Here is a 13,824-nt window from a genome sequence, read left to right as displayed (position 1 = left end):
TTCTTTACGACTGAGCTTGCTTCCTGCTACAACAGGATCGCAGCACCAGTCAGCCTCACTACAAAGCCTATACTGACACCTCCTGACGCAAATGGGTATTGCCCTACAATTACTTCAAGTGAAGCAGGTCTTTTACAAGTGACACAAAGCGTTTCTGGACATAGTATGAACTAATAAAATGTCCAGGGTGCCACGTTTGCATTAAGCTTGAGGCTGCCACCGCAAAAAATGGATAATGCAACGGACCTCCTGAAGAGGGCGCTAAAGCCCACGGCAAAGGCTATGGAGAAAAAAATAAAAGGGCTAAAATAAACTGAGCTAGTTTACCTTTTCTCTCAGTCCTTAGCGGCTAAGGACTGAGAGAAAAGGTAAACTAGCTCAGTTTACTCGTAAAAGGAAGGAGATTAAAATCCTAATGACTGAAAAAAATAATGCTGCTTGGACTCTATGGCTTAAGTGGGCATTTTTTTAAAGAAAAGATGGAGCCACACTAACATAAAGAATACACGAGTATTGAATAGACAATAAACATGTAATTTCATTTCATTATCAGTTCAGTTGACACTCCTTAGTGCAGTGAATGCATGCTATAATAGATTTTTATGTATTTTTGAAACCAATATGTTCATGAAGTAGGTTAAAGTGAGAAAGTAATGATCAGAGCATACAGGTGACATTGTGCTGAAAAACAAACAAACATGCGTGTGGTAAACATTTTTTATGTGGTATGAAATGGCAAAATCAAGAGAATTCAAAAACGGCGAAAATAGGCTCTTCCATTAAGAAATGCTGAAATATTCATTTGTTTCACAGGTCACCAAACTTGCAAGAGAAGGATGTGGGAGAAAGAGACCTTCACTGTCGAAAAGCAAATGATGGCCTTCATAACCAGCTGTCTTATTCCAGAGAAAAGTGACTGTGCCTTCAAATGGGAAAAGTAGCACTTAAAAACACTAATCAGAATCAGAATCAGAATTCTTTATTTGTCACATGTGGATGTGCATCCACAGTGAAATGAAAAAACAACACTCCTTTTTACAACTGTGCAAAAATAATAAAAATACAATTTACATGAGATAAAAGATTAAAAAGTTAAAAAATAGTATAGAATAGAATAGAATAAAAAATAAAAAATATAAAGATAGTTGGTTAGCCATAATCTTCTATATTAAGAATTGAATCATAGCTCTGAAGAACAACGTCTAAAGTAGTCATTTAACATATGCTGATACCTTGTCACGTGATAAATCTTAGGATTCCCAAATTATTTCATTATTTGAAACAAAATAAGTTTTGATACTGTTCAGTGTTTCTGCTTGATAGATTCTTTTTGTGCACAAGATATGCAGAGCACAAGATATGCAGAGCCTTCAGCTATCAGGCTCCTTTACTATGGAACCAACTTCCTCTCTGGGTCTGGGGGGCAGACTCTGTCTCTCTGTTTAAGAGTAAACTTAAGACTTTTCTTTTTGACAAAGCCTACAGTTAGGGCTGGCTCAGGTGAACCCTGAACCATTTTTTAGTTTGTTAGATTGCCGGGGGATTTCCCATGTTGCGCTGAGCTTCTCCCTCTTTCACCCCCTCCTCACCCTCATGTTCCATTAATGCCTGTTACTAACCCAACAGCCTCTCTTTCCGGTAGTGCTCTGCTTTTCCCCTCTTATCTTGACAGGTGCCAGGTGCTGTTCCTCTGGAGCCTGGGTTGGTGTAGACTGCCAACCGCCCCATGATCCTGCTCTACATCAGCATTAGTATCACATTATTGCTGCATGCTTAGTCTCAGCTATCTATTTTCTGCTACTAACCATCTTCTCCATAGTTCTCTGCTTTCTCCCCGTATTCCTCTCTGAGTCTGGTTCTGCTCAAGGTTTCTGCCCGTTAAAGGGAAGTTTTTCCTTGCCACTGTTGCCAAGTGCAGCTCATGGTGGGAATAGTTGGGTCTTTTGTGTTTGTACATTTCATGCCCTGCTTACATGTAAAGTGCCTTGAGATGACTCATGTTGTGAACTGGCGCTATATAAATAAATTGAATTAAATTGAATAAAGATGCTCAAGAGTTTAGAGCAGTTACATTTTTGTACCAATGTCATCTCTTTATCTCTAAAAGAAGGAAGAATCAAAGGAAAATTCTGTATATAACACTGGTTACAGGACCATGAGCAGAAAACAGGAGATAACTTGTGAAGGTGAGTTTGACAGTGACACATTTAACAAAAGAACATTAGAAATTCACAATAATATTACATTCAATTGAGATGAACTGGAAGTGAATTGAGGTGTCATAGTTGAGTTTAGCAGTTTGAGAGATGTTAGGTACAGTATATGCTCTAGAGGGCTCTAGAGGGTGCAGGGCTGAGTGGAGGTCAGTGGAGATGGCGTCATCAGTGGATCTGTTTGCCCTGTAGGCAAACTGATGGGGGTTGAAGCTGGAGGGGAGGCAGTCCCTGATGTGCTTTAAAACCAGCTTCTCAAAGCATTTTGCCACTACGAGTGTTAGGGCAATCGGTCTGTAGTCATTGAGGGTACTGATGGTGGTGGACTTGGGGATGGGGATTATGGTGGCTGACTTCAGGCAGTGGGGGACGGTGGCTTGAGACAGGGAGAGGTTGAAGAGGTTGAGAGAGAGATGAACTTTATTGATCCCGCAGTGGGGAAATTCACCTGTTGTGGCAGCTCACAAGAACACAAGAAGAGTGCAAAAAGTGTGCATAAACAGTTACAAAAAATATAGAGGTGAAATAAATTAACAATTTACAAGGTAAGTAAAAATAGTACACTATAAAGCTATATACAAGTCCTCATAAGGGAAGAAAGAGGACTAGACCATAGAATTATACAGTCTAACAGCAGCGGGAATGAAAGACCTGCGGTAGCGCTCCTTCCTACACTGAGGGTGTAGCAGTCTGCCGCTGAAGGAGCTGCTCAGAGCCTCCACTGTCTGATGCAGAGGATGAGAGGTGTTGTCCATGATGGATGTCAGCTTGGCTAACATCCTCCTCTCACCCACCTGCTCCACGGAGTCCAGTGGGCAGCCCAGGACAGAGCTGGCCCTCCTGACCAGCTTATTTAGTCTCTTCCTGTCCCGGTCCGTGCTGCCCGGTCCCCAACAGACCACAGCATACTGAATAGCAGAGGCTACCACAGAGTCATAAAAAGTCCTTAGGAGGGGCCTGCACACTCCAAAGGACCTCAGTCTCCTCAGAAGGTGGAGGCGACTTTGGCCCTTCTTGTACAGGGCATCGGTGTTATGTGACCAGTCCAGTTTATGGTTGAGGTGGACACCCAGGTACTTGAAACTGTCCACAATCTCAATGTCCAAGCCCTGGATGTTCACTGGTGTATGTGGTAATGACTTTCTCCAGAAGTCAATCACCATCTCCTTTGTTTTACTGGTGTTTAAGCACAGGTGGTTGCGCTCACACCAGTCCACAAAGTCCACGATGACTCACCTGTACTCCGTCTCAATCCCCTCAGACACACAGCCAACAATGGCTGAGTCGTCAGAGAACTTCTGGAGGTGACATCTGCTGGTGTTGTAGGTGAAGTCCGAGGTGTAGAGGGTGAAGAGGAAAGGTGAGAGTACTGTTCCCTGGGGGGCCCCCGTGCTGCAGACCACCACCTCAGACACATAGTTACGCAGTCTCACATACTGTGGCCTGTTGGTGAGGTAATCGATGATCCAAGCAGCCAAATGTCCGTCCACACCTGCTCTCTCCAGCTTCTCTCTCAGCAGCACCGGCTGAATTGTGTTGAATGCGCTAGAGAAATCAAAAAACATGATTCTCACAGCGCTCCCAGCACTCTCCAGGTGAGTCAGCGCCCGGTGCAGCAGGTAGATGACAGCATCATCCACCCCAATGTTTGGCCTGTAGGCAAACTGCAGCGTGTCCATCGCTGTACTCGCCACAGAGCGAAGGTGACTGAGGATGAGCCTCTCCATGGTCTTCATCAGGTGAGAGGTCAAGGCGACAGGCCTGTAGTGGTTTGGCTCCTTGGGGTGTGCAGTCTTAGGAACTGGAACCACACAGGAGGTCTTCCACAGGACGGGGACCCTCTCCAGACTAAGGCTCAGGTTGAAGATGTACGAGACCACCTCACAGAGCTGGTCAGCACAGTCCCTAAGCAGTCTGGGGCTGATCCCGTCTGGTCCTGCAGCTTTCCTACACTTCAGCCGCCTCAGTTCTCTCCTCACCTGGTCCGATGTTAAGGAGAGGGGTGAGAGAGGGGGGTGGGGAGGGGAAAGGGGTGGACAATAGGGGATGGTTGGGCTGATGGTGGAAGGGGGGGCTGGTGTGAAGTGGTGTGAAGACAGGGGGGTGATGGGAGGTGAAGTAGAGGACAGTGATGGTGTGGTGATGGTGGTAGTGTCTGCTGGCCTGGAGATGTGTGAAGAGGGTAGAGGATGGGTGGCAGAGGGGGTGGGGTTGGAATTAAACCTGTTGAAAAATAGGTTTAATTCACTTGCCCATCGCTGGTTGCCTTCAGCTGTCCCTCTGGCTCCACTCTGTCCATGTCCTGAGATGGTCTTCAGGCCCCTCCACACATCTCGTGTGTTGTTATGCTCCAGCCGCTCCTCCAGCTTCTTCTTGTAGCTGTTCTTTGCCCGCCTGATTGCATACTTGAGTTCACCCTGTACTCTCTTCTGCTCCACTCTGTCCCCAGAGAAGAAAGCCCTCTTCTTCTGGTTCAGTAGGGCTTTCAGCTCAGGGGTCACCCAGGGCTTGTTGTTGGAGAAACACCGTACTCTCCGGGTTGGCAAGGTGTTCTCCACACAGAAGTTGATGTAGTCTGTGATGCAGTCGGTCAGGCCATTGATGTCGTCACCATGAGAGCTGTAAAGTGTCTCCCAGTCTGTAGTTTGGAAACAGTCTCTCAGTCTCTCACTGGCCTCATCAGTCCACACTTTCACAGACTTCTTCTGTGCAGGCTCTCTTCTCACGCCCCTTGGTGAACACAGAGGACAGTTGGTCTGCGCAGGCCTTCAGCACGCTCCCTGGAATTCTGTCGGGGCCTGCAGCTTTCCTCTGGTTCACTGCCCTGAACATGCTGCAGACCTGGTGTTCTTGGAGGGTGAGTGAGTGTGGACTGGGCTCCAAGGAGTCTGCTGGTGGTGGTGAGGGTGTGGTGGAGGTGTTAACAGTCTTCTCAAACCGTGCGAAGAAATGGTTTAGTTCCTCTGCAAGTGAGAAGTCTGTAACCTTGTTTGACTCACTGCCTTTGTAGTTTGTGAGTTGTTTCAGGCCCTCCCATACCTGTCGGGGGTTATTGTCTGAGAGGTGATCAGACAGTCTGTCTGTGTAGGCCCGTTTCGCCTCCCTAATGCCCCTTTTCAGGTCAGCCCTTGCTCTGCTGTATTTGGCCTGGTCCCCAGATTTGAAGGCAGAGTTTCATGCCCTTAGCAGTGACTGAACCTTGCTTGTCATCCAGGGTTTGCGGTTGGGGTAGACCCAGACTCGCTTTACCATGGTGACAGTGTCCATGCAGTGCCTGATGTAACTGATCACTGCATCTGTGTGGATCTGTAGGTCATCATGCTCGAAGACACTCCACTCTGTGAGGGCAAAGCAGTCCTGCAGCTGAGCCAGGGTGTCACTTGCTGAATTATATGAGTCCTGCTTTCTAAATCCTTAAAATTAAGTAAAAGTACTTCAAAAATAAAGTATTTTCTGCTGAATTAACTTTAACTATTTACAGCACACAGAGTGATTCTGCACTGAAATGACCCCAGTATTACATATGACATATTTAGGTTGATAATAATGTGGAATGTGAATTTCACTGATTAAGGTGGAGCCAGTTTTAACTGCTTGAGCTGTAGTTTAATAAAAAAATTTTTTGAAGTAATCATTAAGTGAGTAAACGCTGCATTAACTCCCTATGGAATATTAAGTCTAAAGTAACAGGGAATGGAAATACTTAAGTAAAGTAGGCTACAAGTACCTCAAAATAGTACTTAAACACAGTACAATGCCGCTTCATTGTTATTCTAAGACAAGAGCTGTGATTGGGCGCCGGTTCTTCTGGCGTCACACGCAGTGCTCGAACTGGAAGAGAGATAAAAAGTGTGGGGGGGTCGCGCAAGATGGCGACTGTAGCAGACGTCTGAGTGCTAAGCTCTGCAGCATTAAACGAGTATCTGATGATAATTTGACGAGGCCAACAGTTTAAACGGTTCGTTGAAAGGCTAGACACCAACTGAACAAGGACAGGAGAGTTTTGATAATAGTTGAAGATTCTGATTTCCTACGAACTTTATGAACTCTTCGACACGTGCGACAAAGTTACAAGCTAGCCTACGAAGCTAACATCAACATGGCTTCAGTGAACTGAAATGACTAAGAGGGACGCAAAAAAGTTCAGTAAAGGTAATCTCATGATGGACATGGAGCCAGAGGAGGGTTTCTACGGCTGGTGCTCTCCTCTTCCCGAGACTCCCAGCAAAAGTCCAAACCCGAAGAAACTGTGCGGAGAAAACAAGGAGAAGGACACGGTTTCTAATTCCGACATCCTCCAAGCCATATGTGAGTTAAAACGGAGCTTTTCCGCCTTTGAACAGCAAATGAAACAAAATACTGCGGACATCAAAGAGGCAAAAGAAGTAATGAAAGGGCTCAGTTTTCAAGCAAAAGTAACGGAGGACAAAGTGACAATGCTGGATAAAAGAATGGACGAACTGAAGGAAAAAACTGAAGAAGGGGAACGATACAGCAGAAGATGGAATCTGCGTCTCATCAACCTCCCAGAAAAGGAAAACGAAGATGCGAGACATGAAGTCCTCAAAATACTGAGCCAGATTGCACCGGATGAAAAAAGTAAAATGGGATTCCTGGTTGACACGGTACACAGAGTGGGACGCCCGAAGGATGACGACAAACCGCGGCCAGTCATCATCCAGTTCAACATGCGGACCTTCAGGACCGCTTCGAAAAAGACTGCAGGAACAAACTGTGGCCGTTAGTCGAGCAGGCACGTAAGGATGGAAAGAAGACCAGATGACAAGGGCCGATCGTCTTCATTGATGGGGTTAAATTCACTGCATGAGAAGTCAACCCTGAAGACCATGCTTATTAAAAGTAAAAAAGAAAAAAAAAAAAAAAGGAAACGCATTAGGTCCTACAGGTGATGTTATGGCCTCAAAACAGCTCATTTTATATGCCTGATACTCATAATGCTCAGAGTTTTTTTTTTTTCTAACTTTTTTCAAGGTAGAGAGTTTTAAACAAGCTCTTTTCTTCTTGTTGTTTTATTGTTGATTGTTCCAGTTAGTCGGCATCCACTTATTTATTTTTTTTTATTTATTTATGGCAGCTAATAACTTCATCAACCTTAAAGTACTTTCTCTTAATGTCAATGGTATACGAAATATTACCAAAAGAAAGGCAATTTTTCTGTTTTGTAGAAGACAGTGATCAACGCCATTCCAGGTGGCATTCTCCAACTGATGAAGGGTCACTTTGAAAGGCGAGAGGCAGATTTTCCCAGGTTTTTTTGGAAAAATATTGAAGCTTACATCACATCACACTCCAACGTACCAGTTACTTTGAATACCAAGGATATACTGTTATATTATAAAAATAGTGATAAGAAACTGCAACACTTAATTAATTTGATTATTCTCATTGCAAAATTCCACATACACAAAACCAAATTTTCTAAAGGTCGACGTTTCTTTCCTGTATTTGAAATTGATTTCAAGAATTACTCTGAATGTATTAAAAAAATGGATAACAAAAAATGTATACTCATTGCTAATACAATTGAAGACTTCTTTGGAGAAATATAACATGATCTGCCTTTTCCGTTCTTCCTTTTATTTAATTTCATTTTACTTATTTTATTTATGGTATCTGTGTAAAGACATATGCACTTGATTCACTTTATGTTATATAAGTTGTTTATATTATCTTGATGCCTGACTCCTTGTACTGTTCATAGTCATTGTTCTGACTATGGAATATTGTTATTTGTAATGTTTGAAATTCTTAAATAAAGTGAGGGAAAGGGAAAGGGAAGGGAAGGGGGAAAAAAAGAGAGATAAAAAGTGTGCATGGCTCAGACCGTGTCTCTCTCCGTCAACAGAAAAGCGCTGTAAACTTTTGTCACTGAGAAGAGTGAACTCCTGTAAGAAAACCGGATGACGGATAGTTTTGGCGTTGGATTCGCGCGACCGCTATCTTTTTCGCTGTAACCGCGCACCTTTTTCCCGTTATTAAGTTTTTTATAATTTAAAAGAGACTAGACTGGTGGAGGTTTTTTTTCAACGCGAAGTCCAGGTCTCCGGGATTCCTCCTCATCCCGAAGTTCCCAAGATGAACTTCGAGCCGGTGGTCGGGAAACTTTCTGTGAGTAAACACGACAACGACCCGCTGAAAATTTCAGATGTTTAACAGCGTTTGTCTCTTTTGTTCCGTTATCGACTCTCGGGCAGCGGGTAACATATGCTGCGAACACTGCGGTCACGCTATCTGCACTTCGCATTTCAGGGCGCGTGTACACTGCACTTTACGGTAGCCTGTGTGTCACAAGGGGTCGAAGGAGTTCTGCTCGCTCCTTCAGTGCAAGATATTAAAAATCTGCGAAATGTGTTATGTCACTTCATTGAACATAATCTGCTATGGTATAATTCAAGCAAAACAATGTTTTCATACGTTTTGCTGAGGTTTGTTGGACAGCAAATTCCATTTTATGATGTAAAGTGAATCTGAATACATGTTGCTTTTTAAATGACCATAAATAAGCACATCAAATTGTTTTCAGCAAACTCGACTTGATTCTTGAAGAACAGGTCCCCATGTATCCCTCATATCATATTTCATACATTTTTACTGTATGAATTCATAATTATGGGATGCGAAAAACCTCCAAAATGGTCATACAGTGGCATACATTCTGCTGTTTAAATGCCCATAACACAAGCAAATAACATTGTTTTGAGGAAATTCGACTTGATTCTTGAAGACCACATCCCCGGGTATCCTTCATATCAATTTCATGCATTTTTACTGTAGGAAATCATAATTATGGGATGCCAAAATCCTCCACGATGGCCATTTGGTTGTATACATGTCACTTTTTAAATGGCCATAATATAAGCAAATAACATTGTTTTCAGCAAACTCCACTTGATTCTTGAAGCTCACATCCCCAGGTATCCCTCATATCAATTTCATGCATTTCTACTGTAGGAATTCATAATTATGAGATGCCAAATCCCTCCTAAATGGCCATTTGTTTGTATACATGTCACTTTTTAAATGGCCATAATATAAGCAAATCAAAATGTTTTCAGCAAACTCCACTTGATTCTTGAAGACCAGGTCTCCAGGTATCCCTTATATTAATGTCATTTATTTTTACTGTACGAATTCATAATTATGGGATGCTGAAAACCTCCAAAATGGTCATTCGGTTACATACATGCTGCTTTTTAAATGGCCATAACATCAGCAAATCAAATTGTTTTCAGCTAACTCCACTTGAATCTTGAAGAACACATCCCCAGGTCTCCCTCATATCAATTTCATGCATTTTACTGTAGAAAATTATAATTATGGGATGCCAATCTTCCAAAATGGCCATTCGGTGGTATACATGCTACTTTTTGAAAGCCAATAAAAAGAGAAAATAAAATTGTTTTCGGGAATGACGAGTAGACTGTTGAAGAAGAGTTCCCTACATATCTCTCATGGCATTTTCATGCAGTTTTACTGTAGGAATTAATAATTATGGGATACCAAATTCCTTTAAAATGGCCATATGGTTGTATACATGCTGCTTTTTCAATGTCCATAACATCAGCAAATCAAGTTGTTTTCAGGAAAGTCAACTTGATTGTTGAATACCAGGTCATCAGGTATCCCTCCTATCAATTTGATGCATTTTTACTGTAGCAATCTCGAATTATGGGATGCCAAAATCTTCCAAAATGGTCATTCAGTTCTAATGGAGCGGTGAAGGTTAATGCCACTTGTAAGTGGTGGTGGGGTGTGGTGCCACCATAATTATGATTTCCTACTGTAAAAACGCATGGAAATGAGGGATACCTGGGGACCCGGTGTAAGATGCTAGCTGGATCAGCATACATGGAGAGGCACAACCAAGTGGCTGGGATAATATTACAGGAACATCTGCAATCAGTATGGAATAGATGTACCCAAATCCCAATGGGTCACACCACAGAAAGTGGCTGAGAACAACAGGGCCAAGATTCCGTGGGACTTCAGCTTCCAGACTGACAAACCAACCGGACATAGTGGTGGTGGACAAAGAGCAGAAGAAGGTGGTGGTAATAGATGTGGCGATCCCAGCTGACGCCAACATCAGGAAGAGGGAACACGAGAAACTTGAGAAGTACTAAGGGTTGAAAGAGCAGCTGGAATGGATGTGGAAGGTCAAGGCCAGCGTGGTCCCCGTGGTAGTGGGGGCACTCGGGGCAGTAACCCCCAAACTGGGAGAGTGGCTCCAACAGATCCCAGGAACAACATCTGAAGCCTCAGTCCAGAAGAGTGCAGTCCTAGGAACAGCCAAGATACTGTGGAGAACCCTCAAACTCCCAGGCCTCTGGTAGAGGACCCAAGCTTAAGGATACCACCTGAATACACAGAAAGAGATTATATATATATATATATGTGTGTGTGTGTGTGTGTGTGAAAGCTTCTGCATAATCTACAGCTAGGCTAGAAAATTAACTTCCTCCTGTAAGGATCGGGTAGGGAGAACTGGAGAACTCAACAGTTCTGTAACACACTGCAAACACAGAAAGAAGCATCAGAAAGAAGGTGTACTGATTTTTTATGCTCTGTTCAAGCTGCAAAGTTCAGAATTGCTCAATAAACATTTGAAAATTAGTTTAAGCCCTTGATCATATATTCTTTATTAAAATTGCTTCAACTCTCCTAACATTGGATGTTTGACCTGTGGGGCCGATGTCAGAAAAGCAAAAAACTTAACAAAAACTTATGATTTTCCAGGTAAAAGTCATTACAAATTGCAGCTGGACCAGAAACTATTTTAAAATGTAGATAGTTCTGTATAACATACTATGCATTATTATATGTTTACATATTTATATACTTTATATAGTTATCCTGATACCCTGATGTAACTGCAGAGATGTAATTTTGTAAACAATGAAACAAGATTAAGGCACCTACACACACACACACACACAATCTGTGAAGCCTAAGGACTATGTCTCAGGGTGGGACTGCTTTGTGCCTCTCTTCATTGAAACTACAGGCTGGGTGACAGCAATACACACAGATGGACAGGTTCAACATGATATACGGACTGTTCAGCTCCACCATCACATCACAAGAAAACAATGGTGAGAAAGTGAGTGTTGGGAGTTGGGAGCAGAACTGCAGGAACATGGTGCTGGAGCTCAACTGTCTGGATGGAAGAAACTCCTCATCCTGCTACCCACCTTGTCGCCACTCCCCTCCCATCTCCTACTCTTCCCAGGAGGAGACAAACCCGCCACTTCCTCACGGGGAGCAACACTACATGTCTCCTACACTTCCTTATCACACCTCTCTGTACCCCCTTTCACGCGCCGCCACAGCACCTTACATGGCCCCGCATGATGACTTCACCTTGGTCACCCAGGCGGAGACGCATCAGCCTCCTGCAGCTGCTGCAACAGACATCCGGAAGCCAACCAGAAGAACCAGAAGCTCTGGTTTGGTGTGGTCATAAGAATTGAATTGTCTCGGATCATTTGTCTGATCAACGTGAAGAAAGAGTGTTTGACTCGTTGTTTTACTCGTTGTATAATAACATCTGTCGTCTTCTTCTGACTCAAACACCTGTTGATTCAATCACTTAGTCTTTCATTTCTGCAACTTCCTGCTTGACTTCATCCTCGACCCGACCACACGTGACCGGGTGGAGTGGCTCCTCACGACTCACATTAATTTAATTTAATTGAGTCTGTCGTTAACTTGTTAAACAACGTTTCCCACGCAGAAGAAGAGGAGGAAACGTGATGTAGGACTTTCCCCAAATGTTGAATGACCTCGTGCGGACGAGCATTTCAGTCCAGTCTTCAGTTTTACTGGTGAAGGTTTCAGAGTTTTGACTGAAACAGGAAACAGGAAGTTACAAAACAAATTATAGTTTGAGACCTGGTGATGTTCATGTTGTTCAGATGCCAGGTTGTGATTTATCTTCATCGTCTGATGTTTATCTGATCAGTGTCCAGATGTTTTCTAACATCAGCAGCAGAGACACTTTGTCTCCTGATGTTCTTGAGGTTCTGGTTTGATCCTCGAAGCAGAGAATATCAAACCTCTGATCCAGTTTTGATCAGTGAACCAGAAGAATGAAACAATTCAGTGTTAAAGTCTTTGTTTCAACTGTTTGACTGTTTAAACGCAGGGAAAGTGTGAAAACATCACGGATACATACAGGATGTTACGGCCAATCCTGGTCCGCCTAACCCAACTGTTTTCTGCTGCTACACTAACACGCTACAGAACAGGAAGTTGATCTTTCTATAAAGACTATAAAAACCAGTTTACTGAGAGATGATTGGCTGTGGCCAGCGGCCAATCAGAGGAGAGAAAACTCACAACCAAAAATCTACAGTGTCTTCTCATAGTGTAAAAAATCTCATCTGTTTAAGCTCGTAATTATAATTTGGCAGCATCGAACCAAATTGTCATCCATCTTTAAATCTTCTGCGGCGACAACGTTTTTCTGGAAACTGAAACAGTTTGAGCAGCTCAGAGCTGCAGAGCGAAGAAAGTAAGGAAAGGAAAGGAAAGTGACATATCTTGTCATTGGAGGGAACTCACTCCAATGAAATTTGTTCTCTGCATTTAACCCACCCAAGTGACGTGCACACACACACAGCAAACCCGGGGCAGTGGGCGACCGCGTGCAGCGCCCGGGGAGCAGTGGGGGTTAGGTACCTTGCTCAAGGGTACCTCAGCCATGGACACCGGGACGGGGAATCGAACCAGCGATCCACCGGTTACGGGTCCGACACCCTAACCGCTGATCCACGACTGCCCCAGGCTACTCCGGAAAATACCAGAGCAATGTGATCATGTTGGAGCAAAACGAGGACTCGTCCTTCGGAGCATCGGACACCCTAACCGCTGATCCACGACTGCCCCAGGCTACTCCGGAAAATACCAGAGCAATGTGATCATGTTGGAGCAAAACGAGGACTCGTCCTTCGGAGCATCGGAGGGGTGTGGTCTGACGTCAGTGGCTGAATCAGACCAATGCTTTAAACACATGAAGGCCAACGGCATCTGAAGATCAAATGTTCAGAATCTGAACCTGACGTGAACAAACAGGAAGTGGCTGTTTATTCTTCATCAAACAACTTGTGTCTTTTCTTGTGTGTTGACAGGTTTCGTTCAATGTGAGCGTGGAGGCGAGGAGCTGCCCACCGTGCGGCGCCGACCACACCTTCACCATCAAACCGGTCGGGTTCAAGGACCGACTGAAGGTGGCGGTCGACTACCAGTGTAACTGTGGCTGCAGCCCGAGGCGCAGACCAACTCCAGCATCTGCAGCTCCATAGGTAGCTACACTAACTGGTCCTGGATCAGGTCTGACTGGGTCTGATCTGGTCTGGTCCTGTTTGTGAGAAACAAGCACAAGAAAATAAAATGAAACAGTTCACAGGAAGTTTAAATTGAAATTAAATTATTGATTTATTTACATGTAGACCAGGAAAAGTCTCAGTCTGCAGTCCCGGGTCAGGTCTCAGTCAGTCTGATCTGATCCCAGGTTAGTTATTAATAAAGTTTATAGTTTGACATTAGATAAAACATTCAGTCTCTGATAACCAACCTGTAATAATGTAAT

Source organism: Scatophagus argus, chromosome 18 (genome assembly GCF_020382885.2).
Source record: "Scatophagus argus isolate fScaArg1 chromosome 18, fScaArg1.pri, whole genome shotgun sequence".
Lineage (NCBI taxonomy): Eukaryota > Metazoa > Chordata > Actinopteri > Scatophagidae > Scatophagus > Scatophagus argus.
The sequence above is the reverse complement of the archived record's forward strand: the minus strand, read 5'-3'. Positions refer to the sequence as shown.